Source organism: Saimiri boliviensis, chromosome 16, assembly GCF_048565385.1.
Source record: "Saimiri boliviensis isolate mSaiBol1 chromosome 16, mSaiBol1.pri, whole genome shotgun sequence".
NCBI lineage: Eukaryota > Metazoa > Chordata > Mammalia > Primates > Cebidae > Saimiri > Saimiri boliviensis.
The window spans coordinates 71,530,467-71,546,725 of record NC_133464.1 but is presented as its reverse complement, the minus strand read 5'-3'; the positions used below and the strand labels follow the sequence as shown (position 1 = coordinate 71,546,725).

Below are 16,259 nucleotides of genomic sequence, written 5' to 3'. Positions count from 1 at the left end.
AATCCATCACATATGAAAAGGAAGACTGTGGTGATTCCTCTAGGATCTAGAACTAGAAATACCATTTGGCCCAGCAATCCCATTACGGGGTATATAATCAAAGGATTATAAATCATTCTATTATAAAGACATATGCACACTTATGTTTATTGCAGCATTGTTCACAATAGCAAAGACTTGGAACCAACCCAAATGTCTTTCAGTGATAGATTGGATAAAGAAAATATGGCACATATACACTATGGAATACTACGCCATCATAAAAAAGGATGAGTTATTTCTCCACATCCTCTCCAGCATCTGTTGTTTCCCGATTTTTTAATGATCGCCATTCTAACTGGTGTGAGATGGTATCTCAATGTGGTTTTGATTTGCATTTCTCTGATGACCAGTGATGATGAGCATTTTTTCATATGTTTGTTGGCCTCCTGTATGTCTTCTTTTGTAAAGTGTCTGTTCATATCCTTTGCCCATTTTTGAATGGGCTTGTTTGTTTTTTTCTTGTAGATCTGCTTTAGTTCTTTGTAAATTCTGGATATCAGCCCCTTGTCAGATGGGTAGACTGCAAAAATTTTTTCCCATTCTGTTGGTTGCCGATTCACTCTACTGACTGTTTCTTTTGCCGTGCAGAAGCTGTGGAGTTTGATTAGGTCCCATTTGTCTATTTTGGCTTTTGTTGCCATTGCTTTTGGCGTTTTGGTCATGAAGTCCTTGCCTACACCTATGTCTTGAATGGTTTTGCCTAGATTTTCTTCTAGGGTTTTTATGGTGTTAGGTCTGATGTTTAAGTCTTTAATCCATCTGGAGTTAATTTTGGTGTAAGGTGTCAGGAAGGGGTCCTGTTTCTGCTTTCTGCACATGGCTAGCCAGTTTTCCCAACACCATTTATTAAACAGGGAGTCCTTTCCCCATTGCTTGTTTTTGTCAGGTTTGTCGAAGATCAGATGGTTGTGGGTATGATAGGAACACTTTTACACTGTTGTTGGGAATGTAAATTAATTAAACCATTGTGGAAGACAGTGTGGCGATTCCTCAAGGACCTAAAAATAGAAATCCCATTTGACCCAGCAATCCCATTACTGGGTATATATCCAAAGGATTATAAATCATTCTACTACAAGGACACGTGCACACGAATATTCATTGCAGCACTGTTTACAATAGCAAAGACCTGGAACCAACCCAAATGCCCAACAATGATAGACTGGATAGGGAAAATGTGGTACATATACACCATGGAATATTACGCAGCCATCAAAAACAATGAGTTCACGTCCTTTGTAGGGACATGGATGAACCTGGAAACCATCATTCTCAGCAATCTGACACAAGAGCAGAAAATCAAACACCATATATTCTCACTCATAGGCAGGTGTTGAACAATGAGAACACATGGACACAGCGAGGGGAGCACTACACACTGGGGTCCGTTGTGGGGAAATGGGGGAGGGACGGGGGGTGGGGAGGTGGGAAGAGATAGCATGGGGAGAAAGGACAGATACAGGTGAGGGGACAGAAGACAGCAAACCATACTGCCTTGTATGTACCTATGCAACAATCTTGCATGTTCTTCACATGTACCCCAAAACCTAAAATGCAATAAAAAAATAATAATAATAATAAAAAAAGAAATGTTTTCAAGGAAACTTTGGACAGAGCTATTTATGAATAAGGATGAAGTTTCAAAACAATGGAAAAAAAAAAAAAAGGATGAGTTAATGTCCTTTGCAGGGTCATGGATAAAGCTGGAAACCATCCTTCTCAGAAAACTGACACAAGAACACAAAACCAAACGCCGCACATTCTCTCTCATAAGTGAGTGTAGAACAATGAGAACACATGGACACAGGGAGGGGAACATCACACACTGGAGCCTGTTGAGGGCTGGGGGTCTAGGAGAGGGATAGCAGGGGGTTGGGGGTTGGGGGAGGGATAGCATTAGGAGATATATTTAATGTAGATGTTGGAGTGATGGATGCAGTAAACCACTATGGCACATGTATACCTGTGTAACAAACCTGCATGTTCTGCCCACATACCCCAGAACTTAAAGCATAAAAAAAAGTTTTAAAAAGAGACTTCTTGCACTAATGGCTTGATTAATTCTATAATTTGGCAGGAAAAAAAAAGAGGTTTGATTAGGTTAAATGGGATGTAATCGGACCAGTCAAATTTGTTGTGTTCACTGACTCCATACTGGTAAACATCCTTTATGAGGTATTCGAAAGGTCCATTTAATCCAGCTGTTGAATGGTCAGCTTTTTTAACACCACACTAGAAGAATAAACACTTGAAATATTTTTTAGTTTTAACCCTCAGTGATATCAAATATCTTGTTTTCTCTAATGCTTTCATAGACAAGATGTTTCTGTTCTTTTCAGACAGTACCCAAGGAAATGGGGAAGTAGCATTTAGGTTTCAAAATATTTAGTTTATTTCTACACACATAAGCAATAAATACATGAATTAAGATCAAGTAACAAGTGTTTTTTTTAGTTTGAATGTTAATTTGTAAATACGCACTTACTATTATTGCAATTATTGCATGAGAAAAAAGATAAGCATGACTAAGACAGGATCCCTATACTCAAGAATCTTGCACTGAGGGAGTAAAAATGCAAATCAGTAAATGTGAAATATTTGGATGGAGAATCAGAAAGATAAGCACAGGGTAATATGGGTGTACATGGAAGGGATATTTTATACAGGGGGTGGGGAGGAAGCGTTGACTAGTACTTAATGGGAGCTATGACACTTGAGTTAGTACCAAATAAGTCCCATAAAAATACATAGTGGCAAGATTCTCGCTCTCTCCCTCTCTCAAACATATAAACACACAAAGGCACATATGCACACACACGGGGAAATATAGGAGAACATCTTTATAATCTTGTGTTTAGGGAGGCCCTTTATAAAAAAGAGAGATATTTAAAAATAACAAAAGCATATGATTAATAGGTTTGAACACAGAAAAGTGTACAATGTACACCCAAACAAAAAAAATACAAAAAGTCTATAATACATAAGCAAAATATTGATATTCATACTATATAAGGGTTGTCTACAAAACAATGAGAAAAACACCTAATCCAATAGAAAAATAGACAAAAGATACGATCACACAAAGCAACTCAAAACTCCAAATGGCTAATGAAAAAAACATATATATATTATGTTATTCATTAAGCTAATATTTTGTTCCTCGTATTAGGTTGGCAATTTTTAAAAAAATTACTGTTCTGACAGATGTGAAGAAAACTTGATGCTGTTGATACCCACTGTTGGTGGGGATGTAAATTACTGAGGTGTTTTTTGTTTTTGTTTTTTTTCAGAGTTACTGTGTTGTCCAGGTGGAGTACAGTGGTGCTGTCACAGGTCACTGCAGCTTTTATCTCTTGAGCTTAAGCTAGCCTCTGCCTCAGACTTCAGAGTAGCTGGAGCTACAGGCCCACACTATGATGCCCAGCTAATTTTTAAAAATTCCTTTGTAGAGAAGATATCTTGCTATGTTGCCCAGGCTGGTCTTGAACCCTTAAGCTCAAGTGATCCTCTGTCTCAGCCTCCCAAAGTACTGGGATTACAGATGTGAGCCACCACACCTGGCTATTACCTTTTTAATATGGAAAAAATTAGGACTATAAAATTTTATAAAGCATACCTATTTCGATGCAACTATTCCATTCTAAAAAATCTATCCTGCAGACAAACTGGCTTATAAATGCAAAGATGCTTTTACAAGAAAGTTTACTGAAGCCTCATTTATGATAGGAAAAATTGGGAAAACTTAAATGTCCACAAATTAGGGATTAGTTATATAAATAATTATTCATCTATTATTTATGAATTCCATATATTACTTCAAAATAATAAAGTAACTATGTAATTATTGGTACTTTAAAAATCTCTAGGACATATTTTTCAAAGGAAAAAATAACATAGCCATATACATAACATAATCTTATTTATATATACAATTTAAAACTGTGGGTGTGACAATGAGTATGTGGGTCCATAAGTGTGTAGGTGTGTTTTTTGTGAATGTGGATGGGGATATGGGTTTCTGGAGGTGTACATAGGCAAATATCTGGGACTATTTCCCCTAATACATTCAACATTAATTCGCAACTCAAGGAGTGAATTAGAAGTGGTAAAAAGAGTCTACAATTTTTATTATTTCATGCATTCAAATTATTTTAATTGTATACATGGAGCTTGTAGTTAGGTCTCCTGTAATTTTCAAGTATTTACACTATCATATTGTGATGATTTTTTATTGTAATTATGAAGTTCTAGGGAAGAAGGATTAGTAAATATTTCCTGAAATCAGAAAAACACTAAGTAAGTGGGATTTTTTTTTGTTTTCTTTAATCCTCCACATCCATAATGAGAATTTTATTAGACAAAACAATCTTAAGTAGTTGGTAACATTATTGTGAGTATAAAGTGATCATGTATTTGTTCCAAGAGGTCCTTTCACAAATTTCTGGCAAGGCCCAAAATTCCAACTGAGGCTTTACTTTTTCAAACAAAGTTAATTTGATAATGTCTAGAATATAGAAACATTCAATAATTTCTTGTTATATAATTTCTTATTGAATCAGTACTTGAAAGGCTGGATTGGTGAATGCCTGAATGAATGAATTATAGATGGAGAAAACATTAACTGTAAACCAATAGAAATTGTCCCTGAGAAATACTTGATGGCAGATATCCCAAAGAGTGTAAAACAACTGTCTTGAAGATGCTTAAAGAACTAAAGGAGAAATTCAAGAAAATTATGTATGAACAAAAAGGAAGTATCAATAAAGAATTTAAACACTCCAGAAGTAAAATTCTGGAGCTGAAATGAAAACACTCAGCAGATTCAAAAGCAGATTTGGGCATACAGAAGAAAAAGTTAGTGAACTTGAAGATAGGACAATTGAAATTGTCTAGTCTGAGGAGCAGAGGAAATAAAAAAAGAACAATGGTGAACACAGTCTAAGTAGTTCAGAAGAAGAGAGAAAGAGGCAGAGAGAATATTTGAGGAAATAATGGCCAACTTTTCCCCAAAGTTGATGAAAATTACTATAAACAGCTCAGTGAGCTCCAAGTATTATAGTCTCAAAGAGATCTACACCAAGACACATTATAATATAATTATCAAAAGGCAAAGACAGAGAGAATCTTGAAGGCAGTATGAAAGAAGAGACTCATTACATACCAGGAATCCTGAATAAGATGATCAACAGATTTCTCATCAGAAACTTTAGATGCCAGAAGGCAGAAAGCTGATAGTTTAATGTATTTAAAAACTTTAAAAAGAAACAAAAAAGAAATTCTGGGGCTGAAACAAAAAACCCACCAACAATCATTGAGTTATATACATTAAGCATATGTGTATATATATGTGTGTGTATATATATGTGTAACTATATATATATACACTATATATATACTGTATATATATACTATATATATATACACATATACTCACAACAATCGTTGAGTTATATACATTAAGTATATGTGTGTGTGTGTATGTGTATATATATATGTATAGCTGTGTACATGTCAATCATACCTCAAGAAAGCAGTTTAGATAAAAAAGACTCCTGTATCTAGCAAAACTGTACTTAGAACATTCTAGAGCAGATTTGCAAGAAGTGCTAAATTGAGTTCTGCAGTTTGAAATGAAAGGACATTAGACAGTAGCACAAAGCTGTATGAGAAAATAAAGATCACAGTAAAAGTGAATAGGTAGATAACTACAAAGTTAGTATTATTGTTATTTGGTTTATAACTCCACATTTTGTTTTCTGCATAATTTAAGAGAAAAATGAATTTAAAAATCATTCATTTATATCTCACATATAATGTATAAAGATATAATTTTGTGACAACCACTGAAAAGCATGGAGATGGAGCTAAAAAGAAACTGTATTTTTGTATGATATTGAAGTTAAGATGGTATGAATTCAAATTAGAATGTTATAACATTAGAACATTAAATGTAATCCCCATGGTAACCATAAAGAATATAACTACGGAATAAACACAAAAGAAAATGAGAAGGTAATTACAAAAAAAAAAGCTATACATAAAAGAAGACAGTAATGCAGGAAATAAACACAAATGGCAAAATGACATAAGCAAGTATCCCTTTATCAGCAATAACTTTAAATGTAAATGGATTAAACTCTCCAACTCAAAAGACAGGAATTGATGGAATGAATAAGGCATGATTCAACTATATGCTTTCTACAAGAGACTTATCTTAAATTCAAAGACACAAATAGTTTGAAAGTGAAAGAATAAAAAAGGCTATGACATGCAAATAGTAATCAAAAGGGAGAAAGAGTGGTGATATTAGTACCCGATAATATAGATTTTAAATAAAAAAGGTGACAAAAAGTACATTATATATTAATAAAAGGTTTATTACAAAAGATATAATTATTATAAACATTGGCATAGTTCATGAAAATATATCAAACAATTTTTGACAGAATTCCAGGTAGAAATAAAAAATTCTACAATAATAGAAATTTCAATAAACACTATCAAGAACAGACAGAATAATTTTCCTTTAAGTAAAGAAATAGAGGACAATTGTAGGTAAGGATGTGGAGAAACTGGAACCCTCACACAGTGTTAGTGGGAATGTAAAATGGTAAAGCCACTGTGAAAAACACTTATGGAGGTTTCTCAAAAATTAAAAAAATACAATTACCATACGATTCAGAAGTTACACTTCTGGGGGTATGCCCAAAAAAATTGAAAGTAGGATGTTGAAGAATATTTGTTTTCTCATTTCAATAGCAGTGTTATCACAATAGCTGAAATGTGGAAGTAATCAACCTAAGTGTCCTTCAGTGGATGAAGGGATAAGCAAATGTGAGATATATATATATATATGCACACACACACACACACACACACATATACATACACACACAATGGAATATTGTTTAGCCTTAAAAAAAAAAAAAGGAAAAATCTGGCATTTGTTACAACGTAGATGAACTTTGAGGACATTAGGCTAAGTAAAATAAGCCAATCAGACAAAGGCAAATCTATAATTCCATTTATATTAGGTAATTAGTCCAAATAATAAAGGCAGAAACTAGAATGGTATATTCCAGAGACTGAATATCTATATTAATTAAACACTAACTTCTCAGTTTCCCTTCCCTCTAGTTTTGCAAGAAGAAAGCACTTCTAGAGTGGATGATGGTGATGGTTATACAATATGAATGTAATTAATGTCACTGAACTACACAAAATAGCTAAGATAGTCAATTTTATATTTTGTATATTTCACCACAACACAAAAATTAAGAACAAAACAAAATTTTATATTTTGTATATTTCACCACAACACAAAAATTAAGAACAAAACAAAATAAAAGCACAGTAGTCAAAGGTTGGCCGCTCAGACTATGACAGAGAAAGACAGCTAGCTAATCTCCTGGGACTATTCAGGTTTCCAGTGAAACCCTGTTCACTGATGACATGTCTTAAAGCTAGAAAACTGTAAAGACTCCACCAAAAAATCCTCTTAGATTTGAATAAATTCAATGAAGTTTCAGAATATACAAAGCCAATGTACAAAAATCAGTAGCACTTCTATACACTAGTAACAATCTAGCTGAGAACAAAATCAAGAAGTCTATTTCATTTCAAAAGGTACAAAAAAAAAAAAACACCTAGGAATATATTTAACCATGGAGATGAAAGATTTTCACAGGGAAAACTACAAAACACTGATGAAATAAATAGTATATGACATAAACACACAGAAAAACATGCCATATTCATAGATCAGAAGAATTAATATCATTAAAAATGACCATACTGCCTGAAGCAACTACAAATTAAATTACTAATGTCATTTTTCACAAAATTTGAAAAAGCAATTGTAAAATTCATGGGAAACAAACAAACAAACAAAAATACAGCCCATATAGTCAAAGCAATCTTCCCTTGGCCCTCAAAGGAATTGCTTTTCAAAATAAAACTGATACTTCTGACTATGATGATTGACAAGAAAATGCTAGCAATAAGATCATCATGTTGTATTCCCAACATTTTGGGAGGCCAAAGTGGGTACATTGCTTGAGCTCAGGAGTTTCAGACCAGCCTGGGCAACATGGCAAAACCCTGTCTTTATAAAGATACAAAAATTAGCAGGGTGTGGTTGCATGTACCTGTGGTTCCAGCTACGTGGGAGGCTGAGGGGGGAGGATCACTTGAGCCCAGGAGGTGGAGCTTGTACTGAACCAAGACTGCACCACTGCAGTCCAGCTTGCAAGACAGTGAGACCCAGTTCCTAAAACAGTGAGCCTAAGAATAAAGTCACTTCTGTTGCATTCTATGGGTCAGGTGGGTAGCCAAGGCAGGCTCTGATTCAAAAGAAAAGAAATTAGCCAGCACCTCTCTATTTGCATCCCATTTCTCATCTACCCCATCAGGCTTTTGGAGATGATGGATATTAAATGATCAAGGATGACTCTCAGGTTTCTAACATGTGTAACTAGGGGTGCCTTCCACTTTAATAGAGATGATAGAAGGACCAGACTTAAAGAGAAAGACAGTGACTTCTTTGAGGAATAGGAGTTTCAAAAAATAATAAAGATAATATTGATCTCCATATTTAATAATGATTAAATATCACAGTGTTTTATAAAAACCATGTTCCTCGGTACTGCTGATCCTAGATCTTTATCATCTACTCTTTGTGTTTTTTTTCCTAATTTTAGCTTCTGCCCACCCTAATTTATGATTATTTATTTTGCACTTACTATATCCTAAGCACTGTTTCAGGCACTGAAATTGCAGTAATAAACCAGATAAGGTGACACTTAGATACAGGTGGAGGAAGATAGATAATAAATAAACATACACATAAATAAAATTATTTTGGATTTTGATAAAGGCCACAAAGATAATAAAACTGTGATATAAAAGAGAATAATGGATGAGAGAAAAGGATACTAATGAGATTAGGTGTTCTGGAAGTCTTCACTGAGAAGGTGATAACATGAGCTGAGACCCAACAAAGGAGCCATCCCCACTTGCCCAGCAGAGAGAAAGCAAGGGTAGAGGGCCATGGGTTGGAATGAGAACACAAAGGTCACTGAAGGTGCCTCTATGTTCCATGCTCTTCTTTGCCTCAATGAATCTGCACAGAGTATTTCTTCCCCATATGCCTTTTTCTAACTTCTTTGCCTGAATAAATCCTAATTTTCCACTGAAACTTAATTAAGGTGTTTTTTGATTCCAGAAAGTCTTCCATAAAATCTTAGACACAGTTAGAAATATTTTCCTGGGCTTCAATAAGGTGGCTCCTGGAAATTATATTTTATTATCTAAGCAAGAGCAGAATTCCAGGTTTTAGGAAACTTCCGAAAGAAATTCAAACTTAGCCTAGGGCTTGCTGTCTTCTCATTTTGCTTTTCTCAGTCTTTGGCACCAAAAGGACACCGTCTGTGGAATTGCATTTAGAGACAGAGAGAAGATCTCTGCGGTGGGAGCTCCAGTCTCCTCTGGTAGCCTCCTCACAGCTCTCTGTCTTAGATGCCAACAAGACTTCCAACTTCACTCCAGTGGTCAAAAAGAAGGACCAGATGTTGAAATGATGGATATGCTAATTAGCCTGAGCTGATCACTATACATCCTCTGTATCAGAACATCACTATGTACCCCAGGAATAAGTACAATTATTAATTGGCAATTAATAAGATAAAAAGAGGAATATCAAGAAAAGGGTAAAAAGAGGTTTCAGGGCTACATGTTCCAGAGCTGCCTGGGAAAATCAGTGCTCATAGATAAGGGCGTGGTAAAAAAATAACAATGCCCATCATTTGACACTGTATCAGTGCTGTGGAAAATAACAACAGCAACATCCATCATTTCACACTGTATCAGTGTTGTGAAGAATTTTTTTTAAGCAGGCTTTTACAAACAAGAAGGGAGCCAGCAAGGAACCGTGGAGGATGGGCTTAATTTGCTCTTTCGGTGCATGCAGACAGCATGCCACTCCATGTTCCCTAACGCTCAGAAGGAGAAAGGGAATAGGGTGTGATACGAAAACGGTAAAACGATGTGATTGCTTTCCCTGTTCTATCTCACCTGGAAGCCACTTGTAAACACACAGCTTCAGAATTCAGCTTCAGAATCAAGAATTGCCAAATTATAGCACAGGCATTATCAATTCTAGAGAGTTTTACTGTATGTCTTTGTTTCTAAAAATTCAAACATAAAATAATTAACCTCTATTTAGAAAAATTATGACTATGCCTAACAGGGTCAAAGATCAATGAGGGTGAAGAATAAGTAAAAATGAGGAGGATAAACTGAAGGTTTATGTTTTAGAACCAACAAATGATAACAAAAGCTTATTGAGAACTGTAACGTTTCAGTTTCATAAATTTCCAAAACACAATCTATTGGCTTTCTATATTTTTCTAGGAAACATGTTGAATGGAATAAGCTGTTAAGCCCATAACTTCAAAAGCTGACAATTCTTCATTGTGTTTTGTGATGAGTGACAGAGAAAATATGGGTAACTAAATAATGGCCTAAGATAAAATAACCCTGAAATATAAATGTGAACATTTGTACAACAGAAACAAGAGAAAGTGTTTTCCTAATGGAAACCTGATGATCTTATTGCTAGCACTTTCTTGTCAATCATCATAGTCAGAAGTATCAGTTTTATACCGAAAAGCAATTCATTTGAGGGCCAAGGGAAGGTATCCAATACATAGTGCCGTTTATCAAAGATATTATCATTAGCCTAATGCTTTTGATTCTTGTTTGTGCCAAATGAAAGCTGTATTATAAAGAGCGGCTTATACACATCTTCTCAGGTGAATAAAAGAGTACACTTCCTTGAAAATCAAATTTTAAAATATTTATTTAAAGCAATATCAAAGAAATTTCTTTAATCTAATTTAAAGCCAAATTTGCTGTTTTATGTTTTATAAGGCACACTTGTCACTTCTTAAACAGTGCTGTGTAAAAGGATAAATTTGTACCATGTTTTGGACACACACAATTTCAAATTTAACTGTGGGGAAAAAAACACTTTCAGATATGAATTAGAAGACAGTGGTTACATGTAACTTAATTAGCTGTAAAGAAACTCAGGGGGATTGAATTCCAAGCTTGAAAAACCTAGTGAAATTAAATGCTTAATGACTTGTCATAGTTTCATGAGCCAGTCTGACAAGTCCTCAACAGGCATTTGCATCTGCCATTACAGAGTGGCAGGCACTGAAAGGTTTGGTCCCTAGGAGAGGGCTGGGGTGGAGCATTAGGGATTCTGTGATTCACGTTGCCTCTGCCTAGCAACAGGAAGTGTGTGCACAAGCATGGAGAAGAGAGAGGCAGAGGCTCAGCAATTGGTCATTGAGCATGCCCTACAGAACAGCAGGAGAGAAAACTATGCTACAGGAATTCTGCTTCATATCTCTTTTCTACAGGTCTCACAATTATTCATATCGCTCAGTATAGTCTCATGTATGCAAATCCTTTCTATGAGTATAGCTGAGATTCTGAGGTGTAGCAGTCAGGTTCAAAGGGCATGCATAACCAATGCCTAGAATATATTTTAAAATACAATTCAGATGGGCAAGTTAATATCAACCATACACTGTACAATGTAAGTTGCTTTGAAAGCCTATAATGGGACAAATTGCTAGGGGGCTGGGATAAATTTATATAGTATAGTTTTTTGTCACATAGTGACAATGTATATCTAAATATAAATAGTTTGGAGTACTGATTATACCAATAGACTTAAGAGGAACAAACTTTATTTTATTTTATTTTATTTTATTTTTTTAAGAGACAGGGTCTCACTGTCACCCAGACTGGAGTATTGTGGCTCAATCACGGCTCACTGCAGCCTCAACCTCCTGGGCTCAAGTGATTCTCCCACCTCAGGGTCCTGAGTAGCTGGGACTATAGACACACACCACCATGCCTGGCTAATTTTTGTATCTTTTTTGTAGAGACAAGCTTGCAGTGTGTTGCCCAGACTGGTCTCAAATTCCTGAGCTCAAGCAATCTGCCTCCCTTGGCTTCCCAGCGTGCTGGGATTACAGATGTAAGCCACCACACCCAGCCTAAACTTCTTTTTGATATTCAAATTGGTAATATAGCCCACAAGAAACAGATAAATGTTTACAACAAATATTAAAATGTTCAATTATGAAACCAACCCTTTCCTGCACTTTCTGCTGCGTAATATATAATGGAATCATGTATTTTGCAGCATATTTTTGTCTGTAAAAAATAGTAATAATAATAATAACTGATAATAATAACAAAAAAATCACTGATAATAGTAGCCACTCTTTCATGAGCAAATATGCCAGGAAATATGCTAATCTCTGTACTTGCATTATTATGTTTCATCTTTGCAAGGCAACCTATTTTAGGGAAGAGAAAATAGAAGTGCCAACGATAATATGTCCAACATTACATCCTTGGTTAGGAGCAAGAAAGAGCATTCTATCCAATTCATAGACCCTATCTATCTATCTATCTATCTATCTATCTATCTATCTATCTATCTATCTATCTTGACAGGGTCTTATTCTGTCACTCAGGCTGGAATGCACTAATACAATCTTGGCTCACTGCAGCTTCAACCTGCCTGGCTTCAGGTGATCCTCCTACCTCAGCCCTCTGAGTAGCTGGGACTACAGGCACATGCCACTATGCCAAGCTAATTTTTTCTTCTTTGTAGAAATGGAATTTTGCTATGTTGCCCAAGCTGGTCTCCAACTCCAAAGCTCAAGTGATCTGCCTTGCCTCAGCCTCACAAAGTGTTGGGAATTCAAGAAAGAGCCACCCAACCAACCTGCTCTTATGCTTTTAATATAATATTTTATTTCAACTACAGAGAGATGAGTTAACACCAACAGTTCTTATACCCTTAGATGATCAGAAACTTACATGGAAGAAGATATGTCTATGGTATATGCACTAGGGATGGAAAGGTTTCATTTCTCTATGCCTTAGGCTACTTATTCCAGGAAAGGGAAAATGTTAATATATGAGCCCTTCCTTCTATGTACAATAAACAGCCATCAGTCATTCCTTGCCTGGTTGTCTTTCCATTCCCCAGGCCTACTCCTCCCTTTTAAATAGGATATTGATTTCCTACCAGACTTGTTTTTCAGAAAGGGGAAATAAAGAAATGAAAGCTCTGAGAGTCCTGAGAAATGAGCAGGATGTGTAGTAGGTAGAGAGGATGGCTTCTGGTTCTGGGAAGCCATAATAGAATAAGGAAATGGTAGGGTGGACAATGAGGTGAGGAGAAAGATGGGAAACATTTGAAGTAAGTTCCATGGGATGCCATGAATGCAAGGACTTACTGAAGCCAGATTTCTGCATGCAGGGTGCTGTGCAGAAATAAAAGCTGCCCGGGTGACTTTGATAATCAGACACATTTGGGGACCATTTTCTTCTGTACCTGAGAAAGTCAAGGAAATCTACAGAAGCTTGGAGTCACAGGCAAAATTATAATCGATAATTTTAAGTAGTGCTTAACCTTTACTACACTTTGGAATTATCTGGAGAGTTTGAAACTTAAAAAGTTTCAAAAATGTGGTGAACATCCCAGATGTTCTGATTTAACTGGTTTGAAAGTGGGATATACACAGCAATGTAGTGTTTAAAAACTTCCCAGGTGATTCCAATATAATCCAGATAAAACCCATTGCAATAAATGAACAAAGAAATAAGGCAGATGTCAAGGGATTCTTAATATAAGGTCCTATAAGAGGAAACATTGCAACAGTATTAATGTTCCCACTGGGCTTAAATATAGACTCCAATCAGTGTCGATGGGTATTAAGAAAGGTAAAAGTGAAGATTTGGGCAGAAGCCACATAAGAGTGCTGTGGCAATTGGGCTTTATGTGACATATTACAATGCTTAACACAGAGCTCTAGTGCTCAAATTTATGATGACCAAACTGAGGGTTTCCCCTCAGCATGGGATTTTCAGTTGTATAACTGGAAAAGTTTTTTCCTAGATTTGCCTTTCCAAAAAATAAAACAAAACAAAAAACCTTTAGTAGAGATGTGAATAATGTTTTAGAGGAGGTTAATATTAAAGGCAAGGTGTTCAACTGAAGAAGCAAAATCTGAAAACACATATAAAAAGAAAAACCAACATTTGCAATAAAGGAATGTTTCCACCATACAAAAGGGAAAACGATAATTTTAACCTGGACATAATTTAAGGGAAGCTTTCTCAGAGAAAGTGGTATTTGAGGAGACACTGGAGGACGTGAATCTTTTCAAAGCAGTTTAAACATAGACAAAACATAAGGGAAAAGGACATGGTACATTTTATTGAATCTCATTCAGATAACACAGTGTGTTAAATGAGAAGACCAAACTAGGGAAACGGCATTACCAACTTTGCTTACACAAATGACTCAGCTATGAAAGGGAAAGCCATATGCACTGTGGTGCTTTCTCTCATGTTTCTCCCTAGAAGTACTCTCTTTGCTCTCCATCTCTAAAGTTACTTGGTGTCCATGAGAAAAAGTCTCCATTGCATGAGATTTTTTAAACTTATTTTTAAAATTTTTAATAGCAGAAGATATTTTCCCCAAAATTATGTATACTCTGGTATGTCATTTACAGGCACGATAAAATATGAAAGGTATGTTTTAGATATCCTAGATTAAATAAGAGTGAAAAAGGAGAAAAACAAAAGATTCTAAGACAGTCTGTGGTTAACAATGGTCAGCTATGGTGTCAAATTTGTAGCAAATGCAAAGGTCTAGCATGGCTGCTGACCAGGCACCAAAACCCACAGGATCTAAGAGAAGAGAGTCATTGTTTCCCAACACCAACCCAAGGTCCTTATGTGACAGCAAGGATGCAACATTATCATTAATATATCTGTGTGATTTTCTTTTAAAGATGGGTAAGATACAACCTTGAGGGTTAGTAATTTCAAAATAAAAGATATGTAGAGAGAGATGTTATTTTCTCTCAACTACTAACAGAAGCACAAAATGACATCTTACTATAGATCTCAGGTATGTAGACATCAGGTAGATAAAGAACATGAGTGGTGTTTTACTTTGTTGATTGTTATTTAATATGAAGTTCATATTTTAGTAAGATTGGATTTATATGACATATTGCCTTTTTCAAATAAAATCTGAATTTAAAATGTTATCAATAAACTTACTGATAAACTTATCAATAAAGAGTTTATAAAGTCCATGATATACAGACAAGTATAGTTCTAGGCAGTTTTAAGAAAGCAGTCTGCATGTCTGCTCTATTATTTACTGCTCTTAGCTGTCTTGCGATATACCCCAACTCTCACCCAAGTAGTCCCTTGGTTTTATTAAGGCTGTACCTTTTGTGTTTACCCTGCCCCTACATTCTCCCCACCTCCCATGTCTCCTTTCTGACAGCAGTCTTGTTTTTTGCTCCCATATCAAGGGGTTTTAAATAAATCAAGAAACATAACCAACAATCTTGAGAGTTGTAAAAGAGCTTTAAACAGCTGTAATTCTGGAACATTAAGAACTAATTTAGTTTACCATGCCATGGGTAGTGTCTGATTCACATGAACTCTTCATATTTCCTCCATTCCCCCAAGACTGGACAAACAGAAGGTTAGAGCAGAGGGGTGGTCAAAGTTGACTTTTCTCCTTCTTTAACAATCCCATTAATGTATAGGACAAAACCCAGATTAGGCCCAAAGTTGAAGCGAATGTTGCAAAGCTGCTGAAATACATTCATGAAAGGGAAAGGCAAATTATATACAATTGTATATACAAATTATATACAATGTTATATACAATGTATATATACAATATATATATTATGAGCAGGATATAATAGATACATGTATTATATATGTTATAATACATATATTATGCTTAATATATATAATATAATATATATTATATAATTATTATATATATATATATATATATCTTATGCTTAATTACCATAGTACATAATTAAGCACCATAGTGTATCTGGTGTTCCCTTCACAGTTGAATCATTTATATAAGTAAGGTTGGTAATGTCTTTTCCTTAGTTTGGTGTTCTTATTTAACCCAGTGGGTTATCTGAATGAGATTCAATAAAATTTACCATATCCTTTTCCCTTATCTTTCTTCTATGTTTAAATTAAATATATATATATATGTGTGTGTGTGTGTGCGTGTGTGTGTGTGTGTGTGTGTGTATCTTATGCTATTTGCTATGTAGCGATTACTTTTC

General features: G+C 35.2%; 1 protein-coding gene and 1 long non-coding RNA gene across 2 annotated transcripts in view; one reads left to right on the top strand and one right to left on the bottom strand.

The window, feature by feature from the left end:
• LOC141581658 (uncharacterized) overlaps positions 1 to 16,259 on the top strand; it is a 772,188-nt gene that overhangs the window by 601,984 nt on the left and 153,945 nt on the right. The window lies entirely within an intron of this gene.
• The window catches only part of TRPC4 (transient receptor potential cation channel subfamily C member 4), a 203,736-nt gene that overhangs the window by 88,988 nt on the left and 98,489 nt on the right, over positions 1 to 16,259 (bottom strand). The window lies entirely within an intron of this gene.